The sequence below is a fragment of the Propithecus coquereli genome, unplaced genomic scaffold (genome assembly GCF_000956105.1).
Source record: "Propithecus coquereli isolate 6110/MARCELLA unplaced genomic scaffold, Pcoq_1.0 Scaffold639, whole genome shotgun sequence".
Classification (NCBI taxonomy): Eukaryota; Metazoa; Chordata; class Mammalia; order Primates; family Indriidae; genus Propithecus; species Propithecus coquereli.
Window position 1 is genome coordinate 469153 of NW_012152385.1, and position 15711 is coordinate 484863.

A 15711-nucleotide genomic window follows, 5' to 3' on the forward strand; every position below is an offset into this window, starting at 1 on the left:
AGGAAAGTAAGACAGACTCCTGGGGTTGGCTGGTTTAGACTGCATTAGCAACCATTCTCAAACTTCTGATTGCTTAATACAGCATTTCTTTCTCTTTGCTGTCATTGTATGTTGGCTGGGGACTCTGTTTCATGGCCCACGTTGACAAAGTAGCCACCTCTGGAATGCTACTAGTCACGATGACAGAAAGGAAACCTTACGGGTGTCTTATACTTCTGATAAAATCAACACACCCAGGCCACATGCCCCCAACCCCAAGGGAGCCAGAAAGTTCAATCCTATCAGAGCTGAAAGTTTTTGGTGATCAGAACTAATGAGTACTCCAGAGGTGAGGGCAGGCTGTAACTGGCAGGGCGCCTCGCAGTACTGAAGAATGACAACTACTTGGGAGGGAAGAGCCAAAGGAAAGACTAGAAGTCAAGGTGCAAGGCTGGAGCGATTTAGTTTAGGAGTAGCTAGTTAGCCACACAGACCTGTGGCTAACTGGTTTCCAACACAGACTGGAAAATGATGCTCAAATCACCTTCCAGGCATCAAGGAAGAGTAAAATTGTGTTCCACGCATTCCTTAAAAAGCCTTGGGCATTTACATTGCATTTCATAATTATTTCCATACCAAATTCTTAAAATATGGACATTTCGTATGTAAAGGGACACTATGTTCAGGTACTTATTCTGCAAAGACACCTAATAGTGGGGAAACAATGGAATTATCATTGGTTTTGTTATTATCCTAATCACTATACCCCCACTGGGCCTTATTTTGAAGTGAATTAAGTCACTAGAAGCAAGGAGAAAAGCTACAGCCTTCTTGGAGAACATCCACTCATTTAAGCCTGTCAGTTGGCTATTTTCAGCTGCATCAGAAGAGAGTGTGTTGGGATGACATGCATCCCTGGATAAGATTGTTTTGAACAATATGAGAAATCAGTGGCATTCAGGCCAAATTAAATCTAATTTACTCTACAAATTGCCCAACTATCAGTCCTATTAAATCTGTTTATTAAAAGGCAGGAGAGTCGGCCTGGGTCGCAAGCTGTGGCTGGGATAATAAGACAAAGATGAAGTCCACTAATGTAGATAAATCATGTTTGATTTCCAGGCCAGAGGTAGCCAATGGGAGGGCTTTTGCTTCACCTCCCCTGTCATCCAGAAGTGTCTGCGAGCCAGTCGAAATGTCCCCAGAGTCAGGCCACACTGATTGATTTCCATGGCACTGGAAGGCCCATGGCTTTGCCCCCAATCTGGGGTCATTAATAAAACCAACTTTATTTCTCTCCTGTTATTCATTCCACAAAGTACAATTTAAACAGGTCTTTATGATTTCTGGATGAGTGGGTTAAGGAGGGTGGAGTGGCAGATAAGGGCGGTGGCAGTGGCAGGGCTTGGAGGTTGGGATTGGATACTCTTAAATACTAAAATGTAAATAGGCCAGGTAATAGTAGATTTTTATCCCCAAATAGCTTGGCATAATCCGCAAAACCTAGTGAGGTTTTAAGTTGGATTTCACATATTAATAATTGTGGGCATACACATAAAATGAGGTAAACAGGGCAATGCTAATTAAAACCTTATTCTTTAAGAAAGATTAAGTTTTGCTTATTGTGTTCAACTGCTTGGAATGCCCTCTTTCAAGGTCTCCAGTTACCAAATTCTAACTATCCTTGAAGGTCTATCCTAGATCTCTTCTCCTTTTAAGAAGCCCTCTTTTAATGTTTCAGTCCTTAGCTTTCCTTCTTTTGAACTTCTGCCCTGGCGAGTATTAATAGCACTTGGCTTGACAACTATCACATTGTACTTTGATGAGTCTTTATGAAATAATTCCCTGAAACTTCAAAATAAATATGTGGAGAGATCCAGTAACTTGCCTAAGATCACACAATTAGTAATTTGTGCTTGTTCCTAAGCTCTCTTTCAATGTTTTATTCCATGGGGTGATTTGATCTTGATGGGGAAGAAACTTTATCAAGGATGTGAGTTGGAGTGAGCTAGAGACTGGCTTGGGAACATGATGTGAACTGGACTGTACTCCTCTTTCTGGGGCTAGAGACAGCAAGCAGGCCCTCCAGTGGGTCTCAGGCTATGGCTCTGCAGCCAGGGCAGGCGGACAGGCTGTGACGAAGCCGGATACCTGGGTTCACCGATGCAGAAGCACGTTCCTCTTCATTGAAATTTGGCCCGCAAGCACCTTCCACAGACCATTTCTGTACCTTGCACTTTGTTCCAGGAAACCTTCAGCTCAGACAGGCCTTATGATGGATACTTTTCTTAAAATAGGAGTAGAGAGAATGAATGAATGAGAATAAAGAGCAACCCTTGAGCATAAAGCCTCAGACCCCAGATCTTAATTCTGTGCAATAAACTCTTGTGGAGTTTCGTCCCCATTTTGTACAATCCAGAGCTGGGCTCAGAGGAGCTCCGGAGGGAAGTTGAGGTGGGAGAAGAGAGGGATGAAAACCGCTCACGGTAATCCTAAGGCCTTATTAGTCGGTAATTAGGAGTGATGTGAGGAAGCCAAGTGAGGGAAAATTTAAGCTGAATTGCAAGAAAAAACGAGTCCCTAACAATGAAGACTATTCAACTGTGGAGGAGGATGACAGAGACAGAGCAGCGGCAGTCACTCATAATTTCTTTATTGGTAATTTGGTCTCTATATTTTGGATGAAATACATATCTGGGAACCAAGCCAAGCCATGCAAGAGATGCCCTTTAACCGGCATTCAGGGTGATAGCATTAATGGCTCTGGGAGAGGAAAATGAGATAATCTTGAGAACCAGCTGACAATGAGAAGCGCGAAGAACAAGGTGTTCCCTTAGGTTTGGGTCCTGGCGCTGCACACCATTTGAGCTACTCAGAGTTGGGAGTTAGCATCACCAGAGCATAACCAGTGACCTCTCATCTCGTTCCCAGTATCTCCAGAGGGCGTCTCTTCCTGCCTTCGACCTTAGAAAAATCTGACTTCTCAGAGTATCAGTAGTCTAGACAACGAGAATTTAAAGTGCTACTCTATTCCAGGTAGTACGTTTATTTTAGAAGGGAAAAAAGAGCGAGATGGGGTTTTAAAAATGAATTAAAATATACACAAGCCACTTTTCATCACTCTTCTGATAAGACTCATTTCTAAAAACAAACCTTTGTTGCTTTCTACCCAGTGTATTAAACAGCAGCTCATTCTTCCTTTAGTTTCTCATCCAGGTGCATCTTCGTGTGCTGCTATTTTCATGTCCCTTCTCTGTTCACAGTTTTTCCAAGGACGTCTACAATCCATTCTCAACTTACCTTTGTAGCGATATCTTCACTACTCATATCTTCTATTTTAGTTTTTCGATGTGTTTGGTGTTTACTCAACACACACATGTGTACACACATACCCAGACACATTTACATATATATGCACACGCTTAATAAAAAGAATACTTTTGTTCATTCAACATCTTGGCAGTATAGTGTTTCTGGGAACATAATTTGAGGAAATGTTTCTTTTGTTTTTAAACTCAATCTTCTCATTGTTCTTCAAACCCACTTTCCCACCTCTGCTAAAATGGTGCATGTGTGTTTTGTCACCATTCTTCTACCTGGAATCTATCTTCGCTCAATTCATTGCATAAGAAATCTACCTGCCCTTTCAGGATCAAGTCCAGCCTTACTACTACAAAAGGCAGTCCCAGCCTCCTCAGCAGAAAGGATTTCACCTTTCTCTGAAATTCTGAAGCCCCTTGAGAAATCAAAGGATGATCAACATACCCATCTTCTACTACCGGTCTTTGAATTCATGCTTTATAGCCTATCCTAGGATGTACTGTCTCAAAGTTGAGGACCATATTTTACACAGCTTCACACTCCCCACAATGCCTAGCAGGGTCCTTTTTACTTAGTAAGTGCTCAGAAAGTGCTCTTTTTAGAGAAGAAATTAATTGATAATCAGACGATGGATTTTTCACCATATCACTTCTCCACTTAGGATACGCTGTGGCTGATATTTCTTTCAAGGTCTCATTAGGCCCTGTGATCCCCCTAAAACTAAATGTAAGGTCCATAGGGTCACCACTGGAAGTCACCACTCTTTTCTGCTCCTACTGACTTTCTTCTTCCGACTGCACCACTGTTCAAGTCGAATCTTCCACCTGTCTCTTCACTGACTCTTTAGCATTGGTCAAGCCCCACCTTTTCCAGGAAACCTCAACACTCAGATTCCCTGAATTTTTATTGTAATTCTAATTAAGCTTCATACTGCAGCATTTAACTATTTTCTGCTTTAAGAATGTTGTTTAATTGAGGGACAGATAGAATAGTGATAAAAGGCTCGAACTCTGGAGTCAGCTTCTGGTTGACACTTATTAGCTATGGGACCTTCAACAAGGACTTAACCCCTACATGCCTCACTTTCCTCATCTTTAAAATGGGGACAATAATAGTACCTAATTTATAAGATTAAGCAGAAATTAAATGAGTTAATCACATGTAAAGCACATAGATCAGTGCTAGGTACCTATAAGCACTATGTATGTGTATACTATTCTATTATCAAAGCATAGGTTGAATTGTTACCTTTTTCTCCAACTTCTCTTCCAAGTGCCTAGTAGAGTGCCAGAAACATGATACGTAATTAACATATTCCATGAGAATCATTTTTGCAACAAATATTTATTAAACACTTTCTAGGTGTTAGATTAATTCTAAAGGCTACAGATATAGAAGAAAACAAAAGAGGTAATGCCTTGTTCTCAAAGAATTTATATTTTACCAGTAGAAGATAAGTAATAAACAAATAAATATAATTTTATATAATATGTAATATATTATATACAATCGTAATTGTTTATCTAATATGTTATTTAGTACATATAGTCATATAGAATATTGCTATGTGCATTTATTAAAATATATATAGAATGTGATAATGTACAATATAAATAATGATACAAGTGATTATATATGCTCTGAAACAAAATATAGAACTGTGAAAAGTAATGAAGTGAAAGAGGTTATTTTATAGAGGGTAGTCAGGGAAGACCTGCCTGATAAGGTTACATTTGATAAGAAATCCAAGAGAGGGAGCCACGTAGATACTTGGGAACTCAGTGTTCCAGGCAGAGAACTGGAAGTGCACAGTCTCTGAAGCTGGAAATTGTTTTGTTCTATTTCAGTAATGGCAAAGAAGCCAGTGTGGCTTGAGTAGGCAAAGCAAAGGTAAGAGTAGTAAAAAGTGAGATTATGACTTAGTGGGAGTTTAGAGCATTTAGGACTTTTAGAACATGGCAAGAATTATGAATTTCACTGAATGGGGTGAGAAACTATCAGAATACAGTTTCTGTTATCTGTTTCTGCATAACAAATCAACCCAAACTTAGTGGCCTAAAACAATGACTGTTTCATTTATTGCCCACAAGTCTGCAAATCACCTGGTGAGTTCTAAAGTTATATGTCAGGTCAGCTAGGTGTGGATGATCCTGGCTGGCCTCGCTCACACATCGTACAGTTGGTAGATGGGTTGGTCTAGGTGGACCTCATCTGTGACCACTCGTCTCTGTTCCGGGTGACTGTTCCTCTTCCAATAAACAAGACTTGGATCTTCACATTGCAGCCATGGTAGGTTGATGAATTGGGTCTCTGAAAAAAGAATTAAAAGCTCTGATTTGCAGTATTTGCTGATTTTTGTTGCAAAAGTATTCCCACCATAGTTGATTTCAAGTAACCAGTGGTTTAACAACCAATATTCAAAATTTCTGAATATTTACTGATCTATTGCAATTCTGAAAATGAGCCAGGCACACGTGGTTAGGCTCGTCTCATTTGGGGCCAGAGCTTTTTCTCAGTTAGGGAACAAACCTGCTTCCAGTGATAGCATCTTTGTCTATTTTCTCTGAAATTTTAACTCTTCCCTCTGGGCTCTTGGCTTTACCTGCTGACATTTCCTTGCATATAACAAATGAACTACTTTTGCAATTGAGTAGTTTTTCAATCTGCTTCCTGCATGGACACATTAAGTAATCAGAGGTCTCTTTTCATTTGAACTGTCTCTGGTCTATTAATATTTAGTACAAGCTAACAAAATTCCTTTAAAAACCTTGTGGGTTTCTTAAGTATAAGATTAATTTCATGTCACTAGATATGAAAAAAAACACATTCACATTTATTTTTGAGTTAAACTTCTATATCTGGAGCATTTTAGGCTGGTGAGGAGCACAACCTTTAGATTCCTGGTAGACATGTGTTCAACCAGAGAGGATCTGTTAGGTGCCACCTGTATCTTTCTCAAGTTTTGATGAATGCTGTTGCAGCCACACTCTTGAATTGATATTTACACAGAGGCCATTTCCTTCTTTAAGAATCCTTATCTGGCTGAAGAAACTAGGGATGAAAGATAGTTTTATTTTCCAGTCTGCCATATGCCTCCCTCCATATGCCTGTCAAATTTGCTGACAAACAGAATAGTCTCTCTTTAGCTTATCCTTTCTTGCAGTGCATTATCATACATAGCTAGAAAGATCCAATTGATATTTTTAACATTCTATCTTGAGATTGCTTTAGTCAGAACCAAAAATTCATTAAAGGACATTTTCTATGTTCTAAGTCCCTGCCAACAATATTTTTGTCAATTGTTCTGCCACTATATATCATAGGTTTCTCTTTTTTTCAAATTCTATCTGCTTCCCAGTTCCAAAGCCAGTGCCACGTGTTTTGTACTTATTATGGCAGCACCCCACTCCTGGTATCCACTACTCTTTCAGTTACCCATCGTTATGCAAAACACCATCACAAACATAATAGCTAAAAATAACAATAGTTTTATTTACTTTTTTTTATTTCAGCTTATTACGGGGGTACAAATGTTTAGGTAATATATATTGCCTTTGCTCAGCCTGAGTCAGAGCTTCAAGCCTGTCCATCCCCTAGATGGTGTTTTATTTACTTTTGATTCTGTGGTCAAGAATTTTGGAGGACATCAGGTAAACTTTTCTTATGTTTGATTTTCCTGGGATCTTTTATGGCTATAGTAATCTGACAACTTAGCTCAGGGTAGATAATCTTAGGCTCACATGTCTGATGGTTGGATATAAATGTCACTTGAGCCACATATTTCTAGTAGAAGAGTCAAATGCATTGCATGGTGGCAACAGCATTTCAAGAGAGCCATCTTCAATGTTTAAGCATCTTCAAGTCTCTGCATTATATTGTTGGTATTCCATTGGCCAAAAATAGTAGTCAAATGGCCAACTCCAGACTTCATATGTGAGGGGCCTGTATAAGGCTGTAATGGATACCAGGGATACGATTTATTTGGGGTCATTACTAGCCTACTAGAGTACCTAGAAGCAGGATGTTAATATAACAAAAAACCTAAATATGTGGCACTGGCTTTGGGATTGGACATCAGGAAAGGTCCAGAAAAGTGGGAAGGAATCTCTTAGTGAAGTTTGGAAGAAAAGTGAAGAAAAAAGTGAAGGCTAAAAAAATGGCAAGAAAGTATTTTTGGAGTCTTGAAAACTGGTAATCTACGGAGGTATAAAATATTGGTCAAAATATCACCTGTGGTAATTTGGAAGATTGAAAAAGTGTTTAATGATTTTGTGGCTTTGGTTGAGCATATTTGCAAACAGAATTTTTACTGTCTCAGTCTGCTTTTTTTTTTTTTTTTGCAGTATATGGTAAGATACAGGAAGAAAGAGATTAGCTAAAGCAATGACTAATATTCAAGTAAAATTCAGATGAAATGTAGGGGAGTTAGGACTTGTGGGGCTGGACTGGAAAATGAAACTGTTTCACTCACTTCTCCTGTTTCTCAGCTGACCAATGATTCTCAAAGTCAGAAGTAGCCCCCTAAAACTCAAAGGGTTAAGGCCTCAGAAAAATTTAAAATTTATTTGTTTATGTCTCACTGGCCAAAGAAAAGTACATGTCAAAGCCAAAAATAAATACGAGAGGACACTACAAAAGAGCACGAATACAAAGATGCAAGATTCAAAACAGTAGATCACAGTTGTCTTAGTCTGTTTTGTGTTGCTATAACAGAACACCTGAGACTGGATAATTTATAAAGACAACTGTTTGGCTCATGATTCTGAAGGCTAAGACCAAGATGGTGAGGGCTTTCGCTGCTTCAACTCATGGTAGAAAGCAGAAATGGAAGCTGGCACGTGTGCAGAGACATTCAGAAGAGGCCAGATTCACTTATAACAATCCACTCTTTTGGGAATTAATCCATTCTCACAAGAGCTAGAACTCACTTCTGCGAGACAACATCAATCTATTCATGAGGGCGGTGCCTCCATGATCCAAGCACTTCCAGTGTCAGCATGGGTTTCGGTGGGGAGAACCACATCCAAACCATAGCAACAGTCTACTCTCTGGTCTAGTAATTCATTGCTCTCCCACGTGAAAAATAAACTCACTCTTCTTAATATCTTAAAAGTTTCATTTCAGATAATATGGTTGGAAATCCATGATATTGTGATCTGCATTAGGTATGGATGTCTGTGGGTGTCCTTAGATACTATATCATCTCAGCTGTACTCTTGATTCAGAGAACTGTGAACTCAAAAGACTAAACATTCGCATATGCCCTCAGAATGCATGCAATAGACTAGAGACAGAAACACACACACACAAAAATAACAAATTACAGACCTTGGTTAAGAGTGAAGGTAAATGGACCAGACAGGAAGGGCTCAAGGGAAAGAATGAAAGGAGGGACTGGAATGTATTGGAATGTTGAAGAACTGATTTGATCCTTGATGAATTTTATCAAGGAGGGGAGTATTGAGTGTGGTGATTCCAAGCCCATGCTTGATGTATACACAGGACTCAGAAGCAGAAGAATCTGTCATAAACGGGAATAGGTTTGTCTAATTATCGTCTTATGTTAAAAGTGAAATGAAATTAATTTCCTGACTACATTAGAGGCAGTTTCCCTTAAGTGCATTGGCCATATTTTCCCAGCCTGTATTCTCTGTACTTGGTTTTATGGCACAGAATATAGAACACAGTGGCTATCTTAGAAAACAGACATGATATGATGCCATGCCAATAGAAATGTTACAGGCAAGGCCAAAGATGGATAGATTATTTCCTAAGCTGAGGAGAGGGTAGGGGTGAGCTGTGTATGTGCAAAAATGATGGCTTAGTCACAGGGTGGGAAAAGAGGACTCTGAGGATGCTATTAACCTCCAAAGGAGGCTGCATTCCTTCAGTGGTTAATCAAAGGAGCCAGAGAACCATTCAGAATGAGGAAGGTTGCATATGCATTGGGGTGGGCCATTAACCTCATTCCTTCTAATACTATGATGTTAAATTGCAATTAGAACCTCATACATTTATTTTCTGCCCCACCCTGTGGGCCCTTTGAAATCACCCTATATTTTAGTCTTTATGGGACATGATAATAGAGCCAAGAATTGCAAACCCACTAGATTGTGAAGTTGAAGAACTTTTGGGGGAAAGTCGCATGAAGGGCACATTTTTTACTGCAGTAACTGACAATTATCTTCAAAGAGGTTTCAAAAACTGCCTCATAAATGTAACAACCCAATCACATCCTGATTGTTTAATGGGGAGATATGAAAATTCAGTTGACAGAGCTGACACTTCTAGAAGGGTATTTCCATCTGAAATAGGCACTAAAGCCATCTCTAGGAGAAAAGGCCCACGTGAACGCATAGTGTGCTGGACTCCACAAGTCTGGTCCTGACCTGCTGAGCCTTTAACCGGTCCTGCGCACACATGGATCACAGCACAGCTGCTATGCTGCTCACCTGGAACCTCTTTCCCTATGTTAGCTCTATAACTCCCTCAAAATTCAGATTAATTTTCCCCTCTTTCAGAAAAACATCCCTTTGTTCTCTGGTCCATTCTCATCTCTTCTTTTTCTAATTCCTATGGCATTTAAAACTTAAGCCTTATAATTAAACTCTGAATTATAGACCATTCTATTGGTATTAATAACTCGATTTTCACATGACATGTGTTATGCACCATTGCTTCAAGTACACAAAGCTCATATCCCAAGTAGGAGAACATAATGAAAAGAACTTGTTAAGAATATCTTCGATGGTAGACATTTCTGACATTACATTGGGCCTTTAGGAGTTATGTTTGGGCGAGGGTTCCCCTAGGTGACATTTCTGTCTCAAAAACAACTTGTATCTGTACATTAGTTGTGTATGTGCCTGTGAGCATTTGTTTGAGTTAACCACTCATTACTCTAGGGAAGTGCTTTGGATTAAATTTAAATCTAAAATACATGTTACTAAGTTTATGTGTTTGGAGGGGAGAAAGGTGGTCAGGGAATGAAGGGAGAAATTACAAAAATGAACCAGAAATCCCATTTGAGATTCTGACTTACCTGTGTGTACTTGTGGATATCTGACAAACAGCCATGCCCTCAAGGGCACAGGGGCTGTGAGTGCAGAGACCTGTTTCTGATTTCTAATGTGAGCACCAGCACAGCAGCTCTGGTACTTGGATCAAATCACAAACTCCTTTGCCTTCGGATGCCATTCATTCAAAATTGGTGCAAAACTATTGTTCGCAGAGTGGTGCTCACAAACAGAGGATGAATAAGATGATCCTCTGAGGTGTGGAAAGAGAATATCAGAAACTTGTACTAGTGAAAGAATTAAATGACTAACATGCATTTTTAATTTTGCATAGGAGCTTTCTCTCTTAGTCCTTAAGCAAGACAGTCCCATGACTCACAGTGACCGGAGGTGTCTGGAGGGGAGGATGAGGATCCCATAGTGCAGAGGGCTTAGTGGGGCGCCACTGCTCTGTTATTCTCTTGTAGTTTTTATGTGCCCAGGTAAGAGGATTTGTGAATTATATTATCTTCTTTTAACTAAACCAACTTTCAAAGACTAGACAAGCAGCTTCTAACATTCCTGAGAGGAAACCGTGGACCTAAGATAATGCTAACAATGGAAGCCCAGGAGAATTGCCTTGTTAGGGCACAGTGGGATCAGCACTTCTCCAGGTAAAAATAAGGGCTAATAGCATATGAAGAGGGGTCAGCCAATGAGCAGCAAAGGAAGCTCTATTTGAAAATGAAGGGTTAAAAAGGAAGTTTCTATCCTTAGTGGTATTATTGTCAACAGGCATGATGAACGTTTTCCTATAAGCACCTTGAAAATGTCAGGAAAAATTTTCTGACTTGGTTGACGTTAAATAAGCTAGAAATCAACTAGTAAAATTCCAACAGATACTTTTGCTCAATAGATACATGGGATTGAGAAGTGAGTTCATGACTAGTCAGCACAGCCAGTCGTGACTTCATCCATGGGCATCGTGTGTCTTCATGGGGTCCCTTTTACAGTTAGAGCAGCCATGAAAACCAGCAACCAAAAGAAATTGTAATCAGTGCCAGAACTTACAATTGTTCTATCGCAAGGGATTAAATCAAGACTTCCTGAAATGTGAAGCATATTCAGTCTCATTGCTTTCACTGAAAATATTATGATGAATAATGACTTCAATTTCAGCAAAAAGGCTAATATTAAATTATGATCACGTAATAAAATTTAAAAATGTAAATATCGGTTGTTTCATTTGTTTCTCATATTTTTAAACTTCCATTTTAATGTACATTTTATAATGAATGGAGCATATTAATTTATAGTATATATATGTGTATACATAGATTTTTTTTTCCTGATAGGTGCGTATGAGCAAAAATTGTTGGAGACCACTAGATTTGAGGTTCAAGGTTTATAAAGGATTACATGACAGATGTGAAAGTGCTTTTGAAAGTATTTTCCATTAACAGAGTAGTAATGATAGAGAATGCTAGTTGAACGGCAAAATACAAGGCTGTTGGCTGACACGATCCGTTAGGGCATTAACTGCACGCAAACACCAACAATAGATTTGATTAAATGGGAGGGTTCAATTTTTCTAGAAGAATGCATTCCAAATTCTTCTCTCTCCTCTTCAAGGCCGTACTACACAGCCCTTCGGCCTTCCTCCTCCTTGCCTATTTGTGTGAACCCTCCTCTCTGACCCACTGAACATCTCTTTGCCTCCCAAAGCAAACTCGTGCTTGCTCCCCTGAAACATTTCTTCCCTGCTCGGCATCTGAAAGCCCCTATGGTGTCCTACTGAACTCCCTGCTGTGTCCAAATCCCACTCATCCTTCCTGACCAAGGTCAACTCTCTTCTCCTACAATCTTCTCAGACCACTTTAGCCCACAATTTTCTTTTTCTTTTCTAAACTAATAGCAGTTTATATCTCTGCCACTCATTTGACAATCAACTATATAATGCATTGTGACAGCTCTGATATTGCATTGTGCCCTATCGTTATTTCCCTCTTCTGTTTTTAGTTTTTTATCTATTTCCCCTCACATTTTGCTGTATAACTGTAACTTCACTCAAAAAGTCCTTTATGATGGTGGTGCTATTTCCCCCTTCTGTTACAGTCTGTCTTAGTCTGTGTTCAGCATGTAATTAAACTCAGAGAGGTGTTTAATAAATATTAGTTGTTAGAATAAAGGATGGGCTGTACCGTTTGATGTTGCATCTCCTCACCTGAAATTAGAACAAAATGTCTTCATAGGGCTGATATAAGGATTAAATGAACAATGTATGTAAAGTGCAAAGTGGAGTTCCTGCCGCTTGGCAAATCTTTGTAAATTTTATGTTCTCCAGGATTAACTCACTAATGGAAACTTTTATGTTGCAAAGCTACTGGGTTGTTTTGAAGCAACACCTGGTCAGGAATGAACTATTTCAGACATGTTTGATTCCTTTATTCACTTACATTAGACACCAAAGAGCAGGTTTTCAATTTTCATTTTAGTGTGCCTTCCCCTTTTCTTATTCTATCAATGATTATCTTCTGAAGCTTTCTTCCTATGTGGAGGAGAAGGGATTATAATTTTCTTGACTCATCGATAAATGATACTAATAGAATGATGGTCTCTCTGACAATTCAATATGCTGATCACCATGGAAAAAAAAAGAGAGAGAGAAAAGAAACAGACAGACACACCTGCAGTGGCCTTAATCAGACCTGAAGCATCCTGCTGACAGATATTTAACTCATTAGTTCTGTTTGGCTGTTGGTCTGACACCATCACTATAATACAATATGAAGTGCTAATTATCACAAAATCCAATGATAACAATTTACTAGGAGAGAAAAACAGTTTTTTCTCTTTTTATTGGGAGCTGCCTGCTCCCTGTCTTAAATTTGATCAGCATTTACCCTGATGGAAGAGGAAACCACAGCACCGCATTTGCCTTGAGCCCTAACTAATGCAAAGGACAGTTCACTCTCAATCCATGTTATTTTTTAGATAATTCAGCACATCACTGGATGCTTAAGAGTTTCTGTTGGTAATCTAAGAAGACAAAACAAATCTGAGATTCTGCGTCGCTTCAAATGGAGAGTCTGGCCGACTCGGATGATGAGCAAGCAGAGGCCAGCACCTTCTTCCTCCTGTGAGCTCTGAATCCATCTGCGCGTCCAGTTACTGAAGAGCTAGCCATCCATTCTAACCTATTTCCCAAATTAAATGCGCTGGTCAGTTTCAATATTTTACTCAGGTCCGGATTTCTTTAAAACAAAGCCACCATTACTAGTGACTTCCTAAGAGAGTGTGAGCCCTGAAGTCTGGAACTGCCGATGGCCACCTGGTCCAGGTTGCAGTTCCTAAGCCTTCTCCTAATGGGTGCTGCAGAGTTCTTACCTGAGAACCACTGCTTCTCCCTGGAAATCCCCTCACTGTGGAGGATTCTGCTAGTCCCCAAGTCCTTCTATTGACCTGGTCAAGGTCTGGTGGCCCCTGAAAGGCATGTCCTTTTCCTTGTTGTTAGTTAACAATTGAGGAGCCACTTTTGTACCTGGAGGCACCATTAACTTCATCCATTTGAGCTGTTCTTTGCCAGGCCCCCCAGTTTTCTTTCTGTTTCTCTTCACCCACTTCGCTTGGACCTTGATGTGGTCTAAAACCATGAGACTATGGGTGGTGGGTGGGGAGTCAGCGGCACAGAGTTGGTGTGTGACAATGGGGGAGGAGCGCGAGAGAAGGCATGGAGCTGCCATGGTGCTCTCGGAATGAGCCTTCTGTCTTTTAGGCCATCAATCTTACCTCTTGCAAGAGAACTCCATTTACTTAATTCCATATCCGTGGAGCTCACAGAATGCAGCAATGCAAGAAGAAAGGCAAGGAAATTTTTCAGGGCACAAACCTCTTTAAAATGTTCACTTTAACTATATGCAATGAATGAAATATTGAACACCTGGTATATTATTTTTAAAAGGGATATTAAACAACAGTGCAGGACTGTCTGGTTATATTACAGTGTCTATCTTCTCATGTGTCAGCAACAAGTAATGCTGAAGGAGGCCTAATTATCATATTCACAGTGGTACAGGTAGTAAAACAGTTATGCTTTGCATTGCTCAGGATGTTCAGAGCTGAAATAGATAAACTATGTGGGAGACTAGTAATAGGTAATTATTCTCTACTTACATATTCAGCCTCATAATTCTAAATTAAGGTAAGTGGAAAAAGCTTATAAAATATTCAAAGCTCCTTTATCTTTCCTCCTCCCTCTTATTAGAAACTGTGCATGAATTTGCATAGAATAAACTGAGCTCATAAATCAAAGAAGAAACTGCAAGAATGCTCTTTGTAAGTTATAATTTAAGGTTAACTGTAGCACATTTTGCTTACTGTATTATTAATGACTTTCGTTCACTCATGACAAGATTACATATTAAAAATTGTTGGTAGACAAAACTCAGTTCATAATCAATTTGCTTCTTAATGTGAGCAATCTGCGTGCATCCCTACGGCGGAGGCAGGTTTAGCGAGGATAATGGAAGGAGTGCCTTGGGAAGAACGGTTCTCACACCGTTGGGCTCCCTCAGGGGCGTGATTGACAGGCAGCTTCAAAAGGGAATTAAGTGACTGGTGAAGGGCAAACCCAGGATGGCTCAGTCAGGGCTCAGAGCTGCTCCTGGAGGCTCCCCCTGTCAGACCCCACCCTAAATGGGCCACCTCGTTTTGTCTCCCTGCAACCCAGTAGACAGCGTTTTATCCTTACAACTACTTGCCCATCTTTTCATCCTCATAGCCTCATTTTAAAAAATTTCATCACATCTATTTACTAAAAAGTGTATTTCTTTCCTGCTGTTAAACAAGCCCAAACAGTTGTCAAATGCTTCCTCAAATCAGGTTTTCAGGTTCCCTGGTGGTCCTTCTCATTTTCTCTTGTTCCCCTTCCTCTTTTTCATACTGTTCTTTGATTGCCAGCCAGTTCCTCTCCTTGCTTTTTACTTTTGTGTCTCAGCATTTCTGCTTTCTTTTAGAAACATTCCTTGTCTTTCACCCCAACAAAGCAATGCCAACCCTGTCTCTACAGTTACAGCTTCCCCCCTCCCTACCTCCTCAGCCCACCCGAGGGTAGAGTTTTTCATTACAGTGCATTTAGATACCAGCTGCCTTCTGAGGCATTCGAAACAGAAAGACTTATGCTCTCTTTTGGCTGGAGAAGACAGAATGTTCACAAGTTCTTTTGCTGGAGGTCAGAATGGGGGAGTTTGATATTATACTTGGGTCATGTGTTGTAGCCTTGGTTCTGCCTCAGGTACCTTTCAGAGGAGAATCATCCCTGATCTGTGTACATTTCTGGATGTCTTCTGAATGTGTGATAAAACATTTGAAAATGTTATATTGACATGTTATATTACTTTATTTATTTTATTCTTAT